The sequence below is a fragment of the Microtus oregoni genome, unplaced genomic scaffold, assembly GCF_018167655.1.
Source record: "Microtus oregoni isolate MIOR12 unplaced genomic scaffold, Mior012 000056F_ref0000123, whole genome shotgun sequence".
NCBI lineage: Eukaryota > Metazoa > Chordata > Mammalia > Rodentia > Cricetidae > Microtus > Microtus oregoni.
The window spans coordinates 12279294-12293527 of NW_024543832.1; the positions used below are offsets into that span (position 1 = coordinate 12279294).

General features: G+C 46.7%; 1 protein-coding gene and 1 non-coding gene across 8 annotated transcripts in view; one reads left to right on the top strand and one right to left on the bottom strand.

Annotated features, from left to right (window-relative positions):
* The first annotated feature begins 3623 nt into the window (after window positions 1-3623).
* The window catches only part of Kat6b (lysine acetyltransferase 6B), a 186548-nt gene continuing 175937 nt past the window's right edge, over window positions 3624-14234 (top strand). For 4 of the 7 annotated variants that reach the window (XM_041638849.1, XM_041638853.1, XM_041638854.1 and 1 more), the window contains exon 1: window positions 3895-4016. The gene's annotated coding sequence lies outside the window, so the exon portion shown is untranslated. The other 3 variants (XM_041638852.1, XM_041638851.1, XM_041638850.1) reach the window with 3 other exon arrangements.
* On the bottom strand, window positions 9321-9427 carry LOC121438724. Its single transcript, XR_005973112.1, has one exon. It is a non-coding gene; the product is annotated as a U6 spliceosomal RNA (small nuclear RNA).

The following is a 14234-nucleotide window of genomic DNA, read 5'->3' on the forward strand; positions in this document are numbered from 1 at the left end:
TTGTTTTGGAAGGCCTTGCATTTAGGGGTATGTTTTAACAATACTACCTGCTATATTAAACTTCATTATCTGTTTAGTTTGATGCAGCAAAGTTTATTCTCCTCTTAGCAGGTCAGAGCTGTGGACAGAATGACCTGTATCCATTACTCAGGAGCCCAACTTGTGGCTCACCTTGTAGAACCCATGGCTTCTGAGGTGTTACTGAAGGTAAAAAAGGTATGGAGAATGACTCTAGTTCTTTCTTTTTTGTATGATTCTATGTGTGATATCAGTGTGGTACATATGTGTGATGTATGCAGATATGTGGTTGCAGTACCCTTATGTGTCCTTGGAGGCCAGAGGAGGATGCTGAGTGGTTTTTCTATCACTCTTACTGGACCAGGAGCTAGGCTGGTGGTCAGCAAGCCCAGGGATCCCATCATCATGGGCTGGGCATGGACAAATAAGTTCAGGGTCCTTTACCTGCTGCTTCCTCATCCAGTTCCCTCCACTTCAGGGTGCCTGTGGACAGTAGTACTTCTCTTCTAGCTGTCTGACTGGACTCAGAGCAAGTAAACAAATCCCAAAGATAAAAAAACCTTGTGGTTCCTTTAGGCTCCTCCCCCACCTACTCTGCATTTTCTTGTTAAGGCTCAAGGACAAATGGGTTACACTGTGGGGTCGTCCCAGTCCTAATTCTGGCTAAGACATTCATGGAATAATTTCTGCTGAGGGGGAAAAATTCAGCCTACGCTAGCAGTTCTCAAAGACCTGAAAATTTCAAGACAAGCCTTGAGCTAACACTGTAAATTTGGGAGCCCATTCCAGAGCTACTAAATCAGAACTTGGATTGGGCCAAGGATGCTATCTGGGAAGCAGCCCAGATCATTCTGATTCTGCTGATCTGTAGACTGCACTGAATAGCACAAATAGCTGTCAATAGATCTGGCAGAGGGTAGCTGTTTTAGGCTGATGGGGGACAGGTGAGATAAGTTGCTTGGTTCATAATCTTGAAGCCTTGTGCCTTGCGGAATTTATACTACGCTTGTTTTTCAATTCTAGCTCTTCTAGGTTAACTTCTTAATTGAGCTATTTCACTCAGCAGAAACTTGAGATACCACAGATAAGAAAGAGGTTTTAGAGTAAGCATTAAGTATCTCTGGCTGTGTCTTGTTATCCTCTCAGTCCCACTTATCTGAAGAGGCAGATTTGTCAAAGGACAAGTAACCCTCCAGGGGAGTATCAGCAGGAAAGCTGTGCTCCCTTTCCCTGCCACACCCGTTGGTGAGTTTTTTAGGAACAAAAATTAAAATATACTTGTTTTCCTGAATTTGCTAGCTTCTGAAGCAGCACAAATCTACGCAAACATTGACCTGTTTTTCACCCTGTCTCTCTTGTTCTTGGAGTGACTGAGGCTTGAATTCAAGCACATTCTCTATTGATGAGGGCCCCAGCCCATTTTCTTCTTCTTTTTTGTTTTGAGGCAGGGTTTCTTGTACAGCCTTGGCTTTCCTGGCACTTGCAGAGATCTTCCTGCCTCTGCCTCCCCCAGCCCATTTCTTTAAGAGTCTGTTTACTGTGATGCTCTGAAAAGGCTGTGTACAGTGAGCCCAAGGCCCTGCATTCCATCCCAGCACTGTGATAGCTCTCAGCCTGAGGGCTTCTCTTTGGGTGACAGCGGGAATGGCGGCTTCTCAGATGTGAACTTTTCCTGGTTTTAGTTTCATCTTTGAACATACTTGGTTTGAGCACAGAGATTCGGAATTTTAAACCTTGTTTTAAAGACGCGGCTTATTTTATTGCTTCAGATAAAATGCAGTCAGAGAGGATGGGTGTGGTGGTTCACTATCTGTAATTCTATCACTTGGGAGACGGGGTATGAGGACTGCTGCTGTGAGCTTGAGGCCAACTGTTCTACAGAGCAAGACCTTGTCCTGTCTCAAAAAGTAAATAAATGTCATCCCAAAGGACCAAGATATAAGTTTTTTTTTTTTTTAAAAAGTGCATCTGGACAGACGATTAGAAAAACAACAAAGCAAAACAGAAAGACTAAAGACTCTACAAGCATCCTTAAAATTTACTTTGTAACTTCTTGGAGAATAAAATTCCCAACAGTTGTATTATTTAAAAAAAAAGCACACCTGATAAATGCTTTCATTTAGTTCTAAATGAACTAGACTGAGTTATGAACTAATGGCTTGTAAAAAAACTTTCCTTGAGCAAATTATTGAAGATCCTCAATGAAACAGACAAGGAACAACTTAAAAAAACCAAACAGGGGTTTGCTTTATCAGTAATGTAACTCAAAAATAGCCAAGCCAATCAGGGGCTGAACTTACTTTGTGTTTTGTTTCCCTGGGCTGAGCCTGAGAACACCCAGATTTAATTTAAAGAGGTTTATGTTTTAAAAACTAACAACCAAGTAATAAAACACCTATAAAAGAAGTTTATACTGGAACTGGTGACAGTTCTGAGTGTAGTGTTACAACTCTTCTTCCCCTCTCCTCCCCCCCTTTTTTCTTTTATTCAACTCTGTGCCCTTTGTCTTGCTTTTTTCTCACCTTGCTGGTGAGAAGCACAGAAGCAGGGGAAGCTCACCCACCAGAGCAGCCTTTGTGCATTAAGACCTGCTTGTGACAGGGCTGCTTGCCACATCTGAGTTAAGAACCGAGATAAGAAGTACCTATGGAGTTAGTTCTTCAGCATTTTCTAATTGGGAGTTGAAGGCACTGATGCTGTAGTTGTCAGTGGCATGAAGATGTGAGTCAGTCAGGACAGAGAAACTGGAATTCCTACTCCTTGACATCACCATGGTCCCCAAGAACATACTGATTCAAGGACAGAACTTCAGGCAACAGGTGGTTTTTCCAACTAGGCCACCACGTGGGAAACTTGACTTTCTCAGGGCTATAGGTTCCAGTTTCCCCCAGTGTCCTGGGAAAGGGAACAGTGTTCAAGCTCTGTAGGAACCTTTTCTCAAGCCTACCTTTCTTATACTCTCAAGTATCCCGTGCCAGCATCCCAGCCAACTCTGGGAAGCCAGGGACGTTTTCTTCAGAGTTCGAGGGCGCTGAAGGCATGTGGGCAGTTTTAGAGTAGTCTTGCTTGGGCGGTCAGAGGATCCCCCAGCCTCCCTCGTTTGGGCCTCAGGAACTCCGGGGGCCCAGGGGAAGCCTGGAAAACCGAACTAACCCATCAGCCTTCTTTGCAGCGCAGGGTAGAGACGGGGGAAGGGCCCCCCCCAGCGATCTCCCCCCCGCCCAGCCCAACCCCCTGCCCCTCTGCCATCCAGCTGCACAGTTCAGGAAGCACCCAGAACGCAGTTCCGAGCTCGCCAGCCCCTCTCAGGCCGGGAGAGGGCATCCTGAGGGGCAGCATCCCTCTCCAGCCGGAGCCTGACATCCCCACTCCCACCCGAGGATGCCTGTCCGCAGTCGCTGAATGTCACTGCTCCCTCTTCCTCCCGATCAGGGTAGACACAGCTCCTGAGGCATCCCCACCCCAAAACTGCCGCGGTCGCCCGAGGGTACGAAGCCCTGGAGAAGGACGAAGTTTGGGGCCCTCGGCGGCGGGAGGGGGGCGCGTTTGAGAAGACCGCACCTCAGTCCCAGACCTGGCGGACACACTCCCCGCCCCAAAACGGCCCAGGCGTCCCCATCCTCTCGAGGACACCGGCATCCCCCGCCCTCCCTCGAGGGCGGTGAGCGGAGCCCCCCGGGGCGGAGGCAGGTACCCCTGGGGCGGAGACTGGGGCGGGCGGGGTCCGGGCTGCGCCCCCGGCCGGGCCAAGCGGGCTAGCGGGCGGCGCGGGGGGAGCGGGGCTGGGCGGCGCTGCCTCGGGCTCTGCGCGCCGCAGCCCGGAGCCGAGGAGGAGGAGGCGGAGAAGGAGGCGGCGGCGGTGGGTCCCGGGCGGGGGGAGCGCGGCGCTGCGGACCCGGGCGGCTGGCAAAGGACGAGGCGGAGGCTGAGGAAGGCAGCGGGGAGACCCGGGCTGCAGCAACAAAGGGCAACAAGCGATTGGCCGGTCTGCGGGCGAGGTTAGCCGGGGACCAGGGTGGCCAGAGGCAGCGGCGAATGGTGCACGTGCTTGCAGACACGGGCGAGTGCGGAGCCGGGGGTGCACGCCCGGCGGGTAGGGGGCTTGCACCCCTCCGCTTGGGATGCTGAGGAGGCTGCAGCGAGATCGTTCCGCCTGCACCCGGCCCGGGGCTGGCAGGGTAGGGGGTATGTGTGGGGGGTAGGATGCGAGCCAGGGGGCGGGCGAGTAGTCGCCCGGGACCGGACAGGAGAGAGGGTGGAGGAGGGGGCGGGATGGAACGCTCCGGGCGGCGCGCCCGTCCGCGCGTTCCTCCGCGGGAGCTGGCGACTGAGAACCTCGAATTTTAACTTCGCGTGCCCGCCCGCGCGCGCCCGCCTGCGCCCACCCCTAAATCCTGCGGCCGCCGCCAGCGATCAGCTCTCACACAAACTTTAGCTGCGGGCTAGGGGCTTTGGGGTTGAGTGGGGGAGGGGGAGAGGAAAAAAGGCTTCTGATTGGCGTCGTCCACAGCCAATAAGGCCAAGCGCCTCTGCTGCGCCGAGATCCAATCCATTTCTAGAGGGAGAGGGGGCGGGCAGGTGGAAGTAGAGGTGGCGCGGTGTCTGCGAGCGAGAAAAAGGGCTGGACCAATAGGTGCCCGGAAGAGGCGGGCCCCGCGGTCTGTTGATTGGTACTGGCAGCCGACCCTCCCCCGGGGTGGTGCCGGAGGTGTTGGGGGGGTGATGGGTCGAGAGGTGTGTCTATGTGGAGGCGAGATGACCGGCAGGAACTTGCCCCAATGGGGGGCAGAGTGCTTAGTGAGCGGGTGACGGACAGATCTGTAGGCCAACGGTTGGCCTTAAGTGTTCGCGGTCCCGTCCAATGGAACGGCGCCGGGGCGGGGCCGCGGCTTGGGTTTAATGAGACTCCATTGGGCTGTAATCAGTGTCATGTCGGATTCATGTCAACGACAACAACAGGGGGACACAAAATGGCGGCGGCTTAGCTCCTACCCCTGGCGGCGGCGGCAGCGGTGGCGGGGTCGACGGCACCTCCTCCAGGCGGCAGCCGCGGCTTTTTTCTCAGGCAGCGGCAGCGCCCCCGGCAGGCGCGGTGGTGGTGGCGCGCGGCCAGGTCTGTCACCCACCCCGCACGTTCCCAGGGGGAGGAGACTGGGCGGGCGGGGGACCGACGGGAGGGGGTGCTGGGAGCCCGCGACGCCCCTCCCACAGGCCTCTGCGCGAGGGTCACCGCGGGGCCGCTTGGGGTCAGGCTGCCCCTGAGCGTGACGGTAGGGGGCGGGGGGAGGGGGGGAATAGGCTCCGCCCCTGGCCGAGCCTCCGGGGCAAGGGGCGGGGCTCACTAGTGGAGGGCGGGGCAAGGCCGAGTAGGGCGGGGCTGAGCTATGGGAAGGAGGGGGCTGGGAGGGGATTTCTGTGCGTGAGGTAACTGGTAGGCTCCGGAGTGGGGTCAGACGAGGGCCTAGGCAGGATTGGAGAATGGAAGACGGGCTGGGAAACGAGGTGTGGAAGCCGGCCGAGTAGGGAGGGCCGAGATTTTGGTGTGGGAAGGGGACCTAGGGTTGTGTGAAGGGCTGGTGCTGTGCTGCAGACCGGCGACTTTGCAGTTAATTGGGAACACGCTAAGGATGAGTTTGGGTGTGGTAGATGTGGAGTTGAGAGAGCATGTTGAGTGGGTGTTGGACTGGGGGCCGGGCTTGCCTCATGAGGCAGGTACGATTGCTGTGATCGGAAAGAAGAATTAGGCTGAATCCTCATGTTGGGATAGGCTAGAGGTTTGCTGGCTCGTAATGAAATATTACGAAAACAGAAGGATGGGATAGTTAAGTTTGGCAGGCTTTCTCAAAGATGATGTTAAGGTAGCAGGAAAGACTAATGGGGAGGGTATGGGAGAGAGATTGCTTTTAATTTGCAAAGCTATGTTAGTAGAAGATCATCTTATCGGGACAGGTAATTCAGAGGATTGGGGAAGGTCTGCGACTGTGAAGAAAGTGGGCAGGACTGGGTAAGAGGTCTGGGTGGGTGTGATGGACTGAGCCAAGGAAGGTGTTGGAAACTCTCATTTGATAGGCTAGGGTTGTATGGAGTAAACTTGAGCCAAGTCTTGAAGGTGCGGCAGGAACTGGAAAAGCACAGAGTGTCCTAGGAAGAGACCTGGAGGCTGGCTACCTTGGGCAAGGACATTTGGTATTTTTGAATTTGGTAGCACTTTGGTTTGGGGAGTGATGGGAGCTGGCAGGGTAAATGCAGAAGGGCAGATTCATGACCTTCTATTCTCCATGGAGGAGTTGAATACCTGCAGTTGGGAAGAGTGTTGTCAGGGGAGAGCAGTAGAGGTTATAAAGGGGCAGTGGTAAAGAATTACAGACGTGAGCCAAGTACACCGGGAATTCAAGGTAGAGAGAGTTTACATGCAGAACTGTATGGCCAAGAGGGAGACGTAGCGAATGGAACTTAGTTGTGCTGGCATAGTTTTAGCTTTTTGTATTCTAATAAAGAGTGTACACACACACATAAAGGTATGCATACACATTCTGTGCATGTGGTACATACACAAGTGTGCTCACGTTCAGAGGACAGGGCAGGACATAGAGTGTCTTCACTATCCCTCACTATCCCTTCCTCTAGCTCTTGTCTCCATGTAGGTTCTCTTTGAACTAAAAGCTGGCCATTTTTGCTAGGCTGGCTGATCTGCCAGTGAGTCTCTTGAGGCTGCCTGTCTCCACCTTCCATTGCTGGGATGACAGGCAATCTAAACCATGGGTTGAACTCAACAAATTGTATTTTTAGAAAGTACGTCCTTCCTCTCATGCTAGTATATCCTAAACTTTCTGATGTAACTCTGAAATAAAACATTTGATTGCTTCTTATTATAAATTAATTACACATGGACCACAATGAATTTGAGTTGTTTTTAAGAAGGAATGGGTAAGGCACCTGTAACCTCTAGGCCAGCTTTGGCTTTTGAGGCAAGCCTGGGTAGGTAAGACCTTGTGTTTAAATGAGCAAATCAATAAATAAGGAAGGAAAGTTTTAACTTAAAGGAGGAATTTAGATGACATGACCAGCTGAACTTTTGACTTTTGGCTATATTTGGGTCTCTGGATAGATGTTTAGTGACTATATTTTGTTTTCTGGGCTAATGGACTACTTGTGAGCACAGGTGTCAGAGGTAAGACATGTGAATAGAAAGTAAATAGGGTGGGTGGAGCAAGTTTGACAAGTTATTATATTTGTTTTTGTTTTTACATACTAACCCCAGTTCTCCCTTTCCCCTTTTTCTGCTCCCCTTACTTGGGGTTTGAGACAAGGTATCTCTATGTAATAGCTCTGGTTGTCACGGAACTCGATTTGTAGACCAGGCTGGCCTCGAATTCACAGAGATTCACCTGCCTCTGCCTCTTGAGTGCTGGGATTAAAGGTATGCACCATGCTGCCCAGCTTAGCTTTTAAAATTTTAGCGAGTCTAAATTTTGAGTAGTAAGCAGATTGAACAGCTTTTCATGTATTAGTATTGGACTTTCCCCATTTGGAAAGTTCCCACTCCATCCCCTCTTTGGAACTGAGTCTTTTATTATTACTTAGAAGTTATTTTTTTAGATGTTGTTCTTTGACAATTTGTTTACATTTATTTATTTTGTTTGTGTGCATGTGGGTTCATGCACCATGGTTCATGTGTGTGGAGGTCAGAGAACAACTTGTGGGAGTCAGTTCTCCTTCCACAATACAATATAGTCCCTGGGGTGGAGCTCAAGTCAGGCTTAGCATGATTCATGGCAAGTACCATTATTCTTTGCCACTACATTGACCTGGAAGTTCTTTATTTATGGTGAATACAAGTCCTTTTTCCTGTGTGTATGTCACAAATACCTTTTCAATGTATGACTTTCCTTTTCACTCTCTTTATGATGTCTTTCAATGAACTGAAGTTCTTAATTTTAATGGAGTCAGACTTATTGGTCCTGTCTTTATGGGTAGTGCCTTTGTGTCTTATTTTAAAGAATATTTCCTACTCACCCTGAGGTCACAAGTTGTTTTTCTGTGGAGTGCTAGCTCCTGAAATCTTTACTGACTTTCTAAGATGTGTAACTGTGGAAAACACTCTTTGACCCCAGCTTGCCACTGCAAATTTATGCTTGCTTTTCTTCACATTTTTCTGTTCCCTGTCTTGAATTTCTGCACATCTGCAGCTACAGCTCAGGGCCAGGTGCTGCCTTCTCTGGTCTCTTAGGAAAGATGGTCATGTAGGCAGAAGTGCAGCCAGATTAGACTTACAGGCCTCCAGTTGACTGTGTTACCCTTTTCCCTTTTATGAGCTAGTGTTTTATTGTGCTCCTGCTATGGGTTTGCTGCTGTCCATGCTTCTTTCGTATCTCTTAGCTCAGTGATTCCTCTTAATAGTTCTGTAAAACAGGCTTGTAGTCTCATTTTTACACGTGAGAACCTGAGACATAAATTGATTTACTAACATCCCCAATATTCCCACAGTTTAGGTAGCTAGCAAAGTGGAAACTGGTCTGCAAACTTTCATATACTTCTTATTTTTTTAACTTCTTTGTTTCATTTTTTGAGAAAGTTTCTCTATGTAGTCCTGATTGTCCTGGAACTCACTCAGTAGATCAGGCTGACCTTGAACTCAGATCTGCCTGTCTGTGCTCTGAGTGTTGGGACTAAAGGTGTGTATCACCATGTCCCACTTCTAATATTGAGTCACACCAACTTGTGGAATAAGATTTCTGAAGCCTCTTTTTAAATACTTTTTTTTTTTTTTTTTTTTTTTTTTGTTTTTTGAGACAGGGTTTCGCTGTAGTTTTGGAGCCTGTCCTGGAACTAGCTCTTGTAGACCAGGCTGGCCTCAAACTCACAAAAATCTGCCTGTCTCTGCCTCCCAAGTGCTGGGATTAAAGGCATGTGCCACTACCACTCAGCTTGAAAACTTTATAACCAAAGAGAATTTCCTCCTTTCCTTGCTATGTATTTAATTTTGGTTTGGGTGGTGGTGAGTGTCTGTCTCAGAGCCACTTCCAAGCTAGGTAAGTATTCTATCACTGAGTTACACCCTCAGTCCCAACCAACTTAGAGGAATGAATAGACCATCATGCCTGGCTCCCAGCTTCCATCCTCTTAGTGTACCATGCCCTAACTAAGGCACATATTATGAATGTGAAGTGCAACTTTGAGTTAGAGACTGGTTCCAGCTTCAGAACCTGAGGCAGGAGGATCCGAGTATGTTTCCTGTGGGTATATACCGCCACTTTCAAAAGTTGATTTATAGTTCTCTTGACATTTGTTTTCTGTTTTATTTATTTAATTTTTTTTCCATGAATTTGCGTGTCATCCTTGTGCAGGGGCCATGATAATCTTCTCTGTATCGTTCCAATTTTAGTATATGTACTGCTGAAGCGAGCACTATTTAATTTTTTGAGACATGGTCTCACTGTGTACCCTTCACTGGCCTGTAATTCACAGAGATCTATCTGCCTCTGCTGTCAGAAGGTATATCTGTGTTACTGTGGCCAGGTATTTATTTTACTTCTAAAAATTTTATTTTTATAAATTTTTATTTTTTTCTGCAATACACGCTTTTAATTCTAGCACTTGGGAGGCAGAGGCAGGAGGATCTCAGTGAGTTCTAGGCCAGTGTGGTCTGCAAATTGAGTTCCAGGACAGCCAGGACTGTTATGCAGAGAAACCCTGTCTTTAAAACCAAAAAGAGAGAGAGAGAGAGAGAGAGAGAGAGAGAGAGAGAGAGAGAGAGAGAGACAAACCTGTGTTGGACATGCTTGTGGGAATCTATTATCTCCTTCCATCATGTGGGTTCTGGGGATCGAATTGAGGTGACAAACTTCCTGAGCTGTTTTACAGGCCCAAGTTTTTGTGTTTTAAAGGGATTCTCATTTGTTATCTAGGTATATGGGATGTCTGTCCTAAAGGACTAGCCCAGGGTCCTGGAGTGACTTGTCTCTCCATGTGTGTTTGCGGATGTGTGGGTGCACAAGTGTTTTCAGAAGGCCTGGAGTTGACAGAGGGTATGATTATCTATATCACCCTCTACCTTGTATATACTGAGACTTGGTTTTTTGATTGAATGCAGAGAGCTCACTGATAATGGATAGTCTGGCCAGCTGGACCACTGTTCCCATCTGTCTTTTATGTGGATTCTGGGGCTTGGGACAAGTGCTAGACCTGTTCTCCTCAGCCTTAAGAATCATCTTTTAAAATTCGGATTACTTCTTTTTTTTAGAGAGAGGACTCATGTATCTCAGGCTGGTCTTGAATTGATTCTCCTGGGATTTACAGTCTTGCATAACACCCAGCAAATTGTTTCTTAATACATTGTTCTTTGTCATTAAAAACTGAATAAAGCTGACTTGCAATTAGAGAGAAACTTAGGATTGAGTAGAAAAATGTAAATGTTAGAAAGAGTCGAAATGTAGTTGATTATTTTTTAAGTGGAATGCTTAGTTATCATAATTAGTAATCAGTGCTGGCTTCAAAGGCCTGCGACTTGTGATGACTTTTCATCTTGCTTCAAATCCTCCCTTTTACAAGGGATCAGATTTCCTGTGGTGTTCCTAACAGTGTGATTAAATTCTTGAGACTGGAACTGTTGAGCACTTAAATGCAAGAATGACTGTGCAGACCTAATTCATGGCTTCAACCAGGAGATTTGGGACCTGTCTCTACTAATTTATGATGATGATGTTGAAACCAATCTTTGCGAGGGATTATGGAAGCCATAATAGTTTATTGATGGTTCAGTTATTGTTTGTTGAAGCAGATTTACACAATTATAGTTTAATGACATAACAAGGGTATTGTCAACTAGGAGAGCATGACATGAAAACTTAAACTTAACAATTCATATGATATGTATTAGTTGAAATGATAATTTTCATGGTGATTTAGCCTCTTAGAAATCCTTGGAAACATTGTTAACTTATGAAATTATGAATTATGAATTTGAATTATGAAATTGAAAACTATGTTAATGAGTAGTAGGAAAGAACTTAGTATTCCTTTAAAAAGATTGGGGATTAGAAATTCAGTCAGCTAGCATGAATCAAATGCCTGCTTTTGGACTTGCTGTTGCCTGAGACTCATAAATTGAAACTAAACCCATGTTTGAAAGGATGAAACAGTGTGTGTTTTGGTTTCTTCGTCATGCCATCATTGTAGTGGCCGATGTTACCAGAATGATTCAGACATTTAACATATTTTTTTTTGTGTGTGTGTTGTCCCTGCATAGTGCACTTTGCTTTTGGTGTCATGTGTTCCTACTGAAAAGATTTTGCAGCCTAATAAACCTCTCGGCCGATACAATAGTCCAAATCAGACCAAATCAATCCGAATTAGAAAAAGCCCAAGTTTAATGGATTAGCGCTTCCTGGTGACCTTCCAGTACCCCAGGGATGGAGACTGGGAAGGAAGACTGGAAAACCATGTGTTTGGTGTTGGGGGAGCAGGTTAAATACCCTGTAGGAATGGTCTTGAGCATCTCTGAGGAGGAGCCACCGTTTGACAGGCTTTCTTGGAAGTGGAGTCTGGACTGAGGCATCTCCCAGGGGAGGGGGCTTGGAATGGAACTTTCCACCCGAACATTCCAGACTCCTTGGATAAAGCGATGCCAGGGGTTGGGGTGAAGCCCCAACCCAAACACCTACCTTACCTATTTGATAGGTCACATTCAGATGCCAGTGCCACATTTAGTCACAGCTAACATTTTCCTCTTGTTCTCTTTCCCTCCCTCTCTGCCTCTTCCTCCCTCTCTGTCTCTCTCTCTGTCTCTCTCTCTCTCTCTCTCTCTCTCTCTCATTCCTGCCCCCACCCTCTCACTCAGTTTGTTTTGTTTTTGCTGTATAGCTCAACTGGGCTCAACTTGAGATCTTGACTACCTACATTAGGTTCCCAGTTCCTTATATAGTTCACGCTGGTCTTGAACTTGAGATGCTCCTCTTGTCTCAGCCTCCCAAATGCTGGGGTCATAGGCATTAGCCACCACACTGTGAATTCACGGCCAGCCTGGGCTTTATAATGAGTTAGTTCCTCGACAGTCTAGAATATAGTGTCAGGCCATGTCTCAAAAAACCAAATCAACCAAACAAATCTCACACAGGCATTGATCCTGTTTTGATTAGTTATAGCCCAGAAAGCAGAGCATGTGGAGATGAATCAAGCATGAGTCTTGGTCCTGTGGTAGTTTGAGAATGGATTCCATAGGCTCATATGTTTGAATATATGATTCCCAGTTGGTGGAACTGTTTGGGAAAGATTAGGAGGTGTGGCCTTATTGGATGCAGTGTGTCACTGGGGGGCAGGCTTAAGGTTCAGAAGCCCACCTATTGTTAGCTCTCTTTGCCCGCTGTTTGCTGATAAGGATGTAAGCTTTTGGCTACTGCTCCATTGCCGTGCTCTCCACCATGATGGTCATGGACTCTAACCCTCTAGAATCATGTGTTGCAAATCAAATGTCCCTCCCTCCCTCCCTCCCTGTCTTCTCTTTCTTTCCTTTTTTGGAATAGATTTCACTCTGTTACTCTGACTGTCCTGGAACTCCATGTAGACCAGGCTCCCCTCAAATTTACAGAGATCTGTCTGCCTCTGCCTCCCATGTGCTCGGATTAAAGTTATGTACCACTATGGCTGGCTTAAATGCTGTCTTACATAAATTGCCTAGGCCATGGTGTTTTCATCATAGCAATTAAAAAGTAGCTAAGACAGCTCCCAATAATTGTGTAATTGGTCAGTGCCAAATGAGCATAATACAAAATGGACATGAATTTCAAAATGGGTAGAAAGCTGAAAGTGTCCAGCCACATATGTGTGGGATTTGTTGGGGTGTTGGGTGTTGATGGAATTGACTTGGCAGGTGTCTTAAGTTCTGTATTGTTTATTTTATACTTTTCCTTTTGAGAAAAGTTCTTGCTGTGTAGTCCATGCTAGCTCCCTGGACTCTCAGATTGTGAATACAGGCATGTGGTACTCAGGCTCTCAGCATTATCTTTCCAGGTTCAACTGAAACACCTTGAATGGGAATTGAACCCAGGGTTTTGTTCATGCTAGGCAAGCAACTCTACCAATGGAGCTACATTCTCCAGTCCCTAGTTCTTTTTATTTTATTTTTTATTTCTTTTAATTTTTATTTATTTATTTCCCCTTTTGAGACAGGATCTCACATAGCTCAGACTGTTCTGGAACTCACTATGTAAACCAGGCTGGCCTTGAACTCACAGAGATCCCCTTGTCTCTGCCTCCCAAGTGCTGGAATTAACAGCGTGCATCACTATGCCTGGTTTCATTTTAGTTTTAAAAACATTCTTTAATAATTTATGAAGTTAAAATCCATATAATTTATTTTATTGTCATTTTTGTGGGAAAGTCTCAGTCTGTATCTCAGTCTAGCTTGAAACTCATCTGTAGCCCAGGCTGACTTTGAACTCTTGGCAAGTGCTAGGATTATAGATGCGAGCTATTATTGTGGTAATAAATATTTTATTTTTAACTTTTATTTTATTTTGGTCTTTTGAGGCAGAATTTCTCTGTATGTAGCCCTGGCTATCTGGAACTCCTCGCTGTGGCCTCAGACTCAAAGATATCTGCCTGCCTGCCTCTGCCTCCCAAGAGCTAGAAGTAAAAGTATCCACCACTACCACCTAACTAATATGAATGTGATATTTGACCCTTTATGTCTATTTTTTTTACAGTATAGTATGTTTCATTGTTCATCCATATTGTAGTAGTATATATCAATCTATAATTTTTCTTTTTTGTAGTTGAATAATCATGGAACTATTTTACCATATTTTATCTGTTTTGCTATAAGTGGATGTTTGGGCTTTTTTTACCTTTGGGTATTGTGAACAATGCTGTTAAGAACATGTTTTTTTTGTATTTGTTAGAGAAGCTGTTCTCGTTTTTTTCAGGGATCTAGCATGAAGAGTTCTGTGGGATCATGGTAATCCTATCTTTAGCTTTTTGAGGCCTTCCCAAGCTGTACTTTGTTACTTCGTAGTTGATTCTGGCATGTTCTGTTCTGATTCTCCTTTGCCTTTCCAGTGGCACCTGCCAGGAGACTGGGTGAGGGCAGGATGTTGTGTCACTAAGTATTCATCGACTAGTTTCATGGCCTCATCTCCCAGTTATTTTTTCAGGGAAATAGATGTATTCAGGCCTTGGCAGTGCCAGGCATCTCCGTGGATGGTTGTAAACCAGGGCTA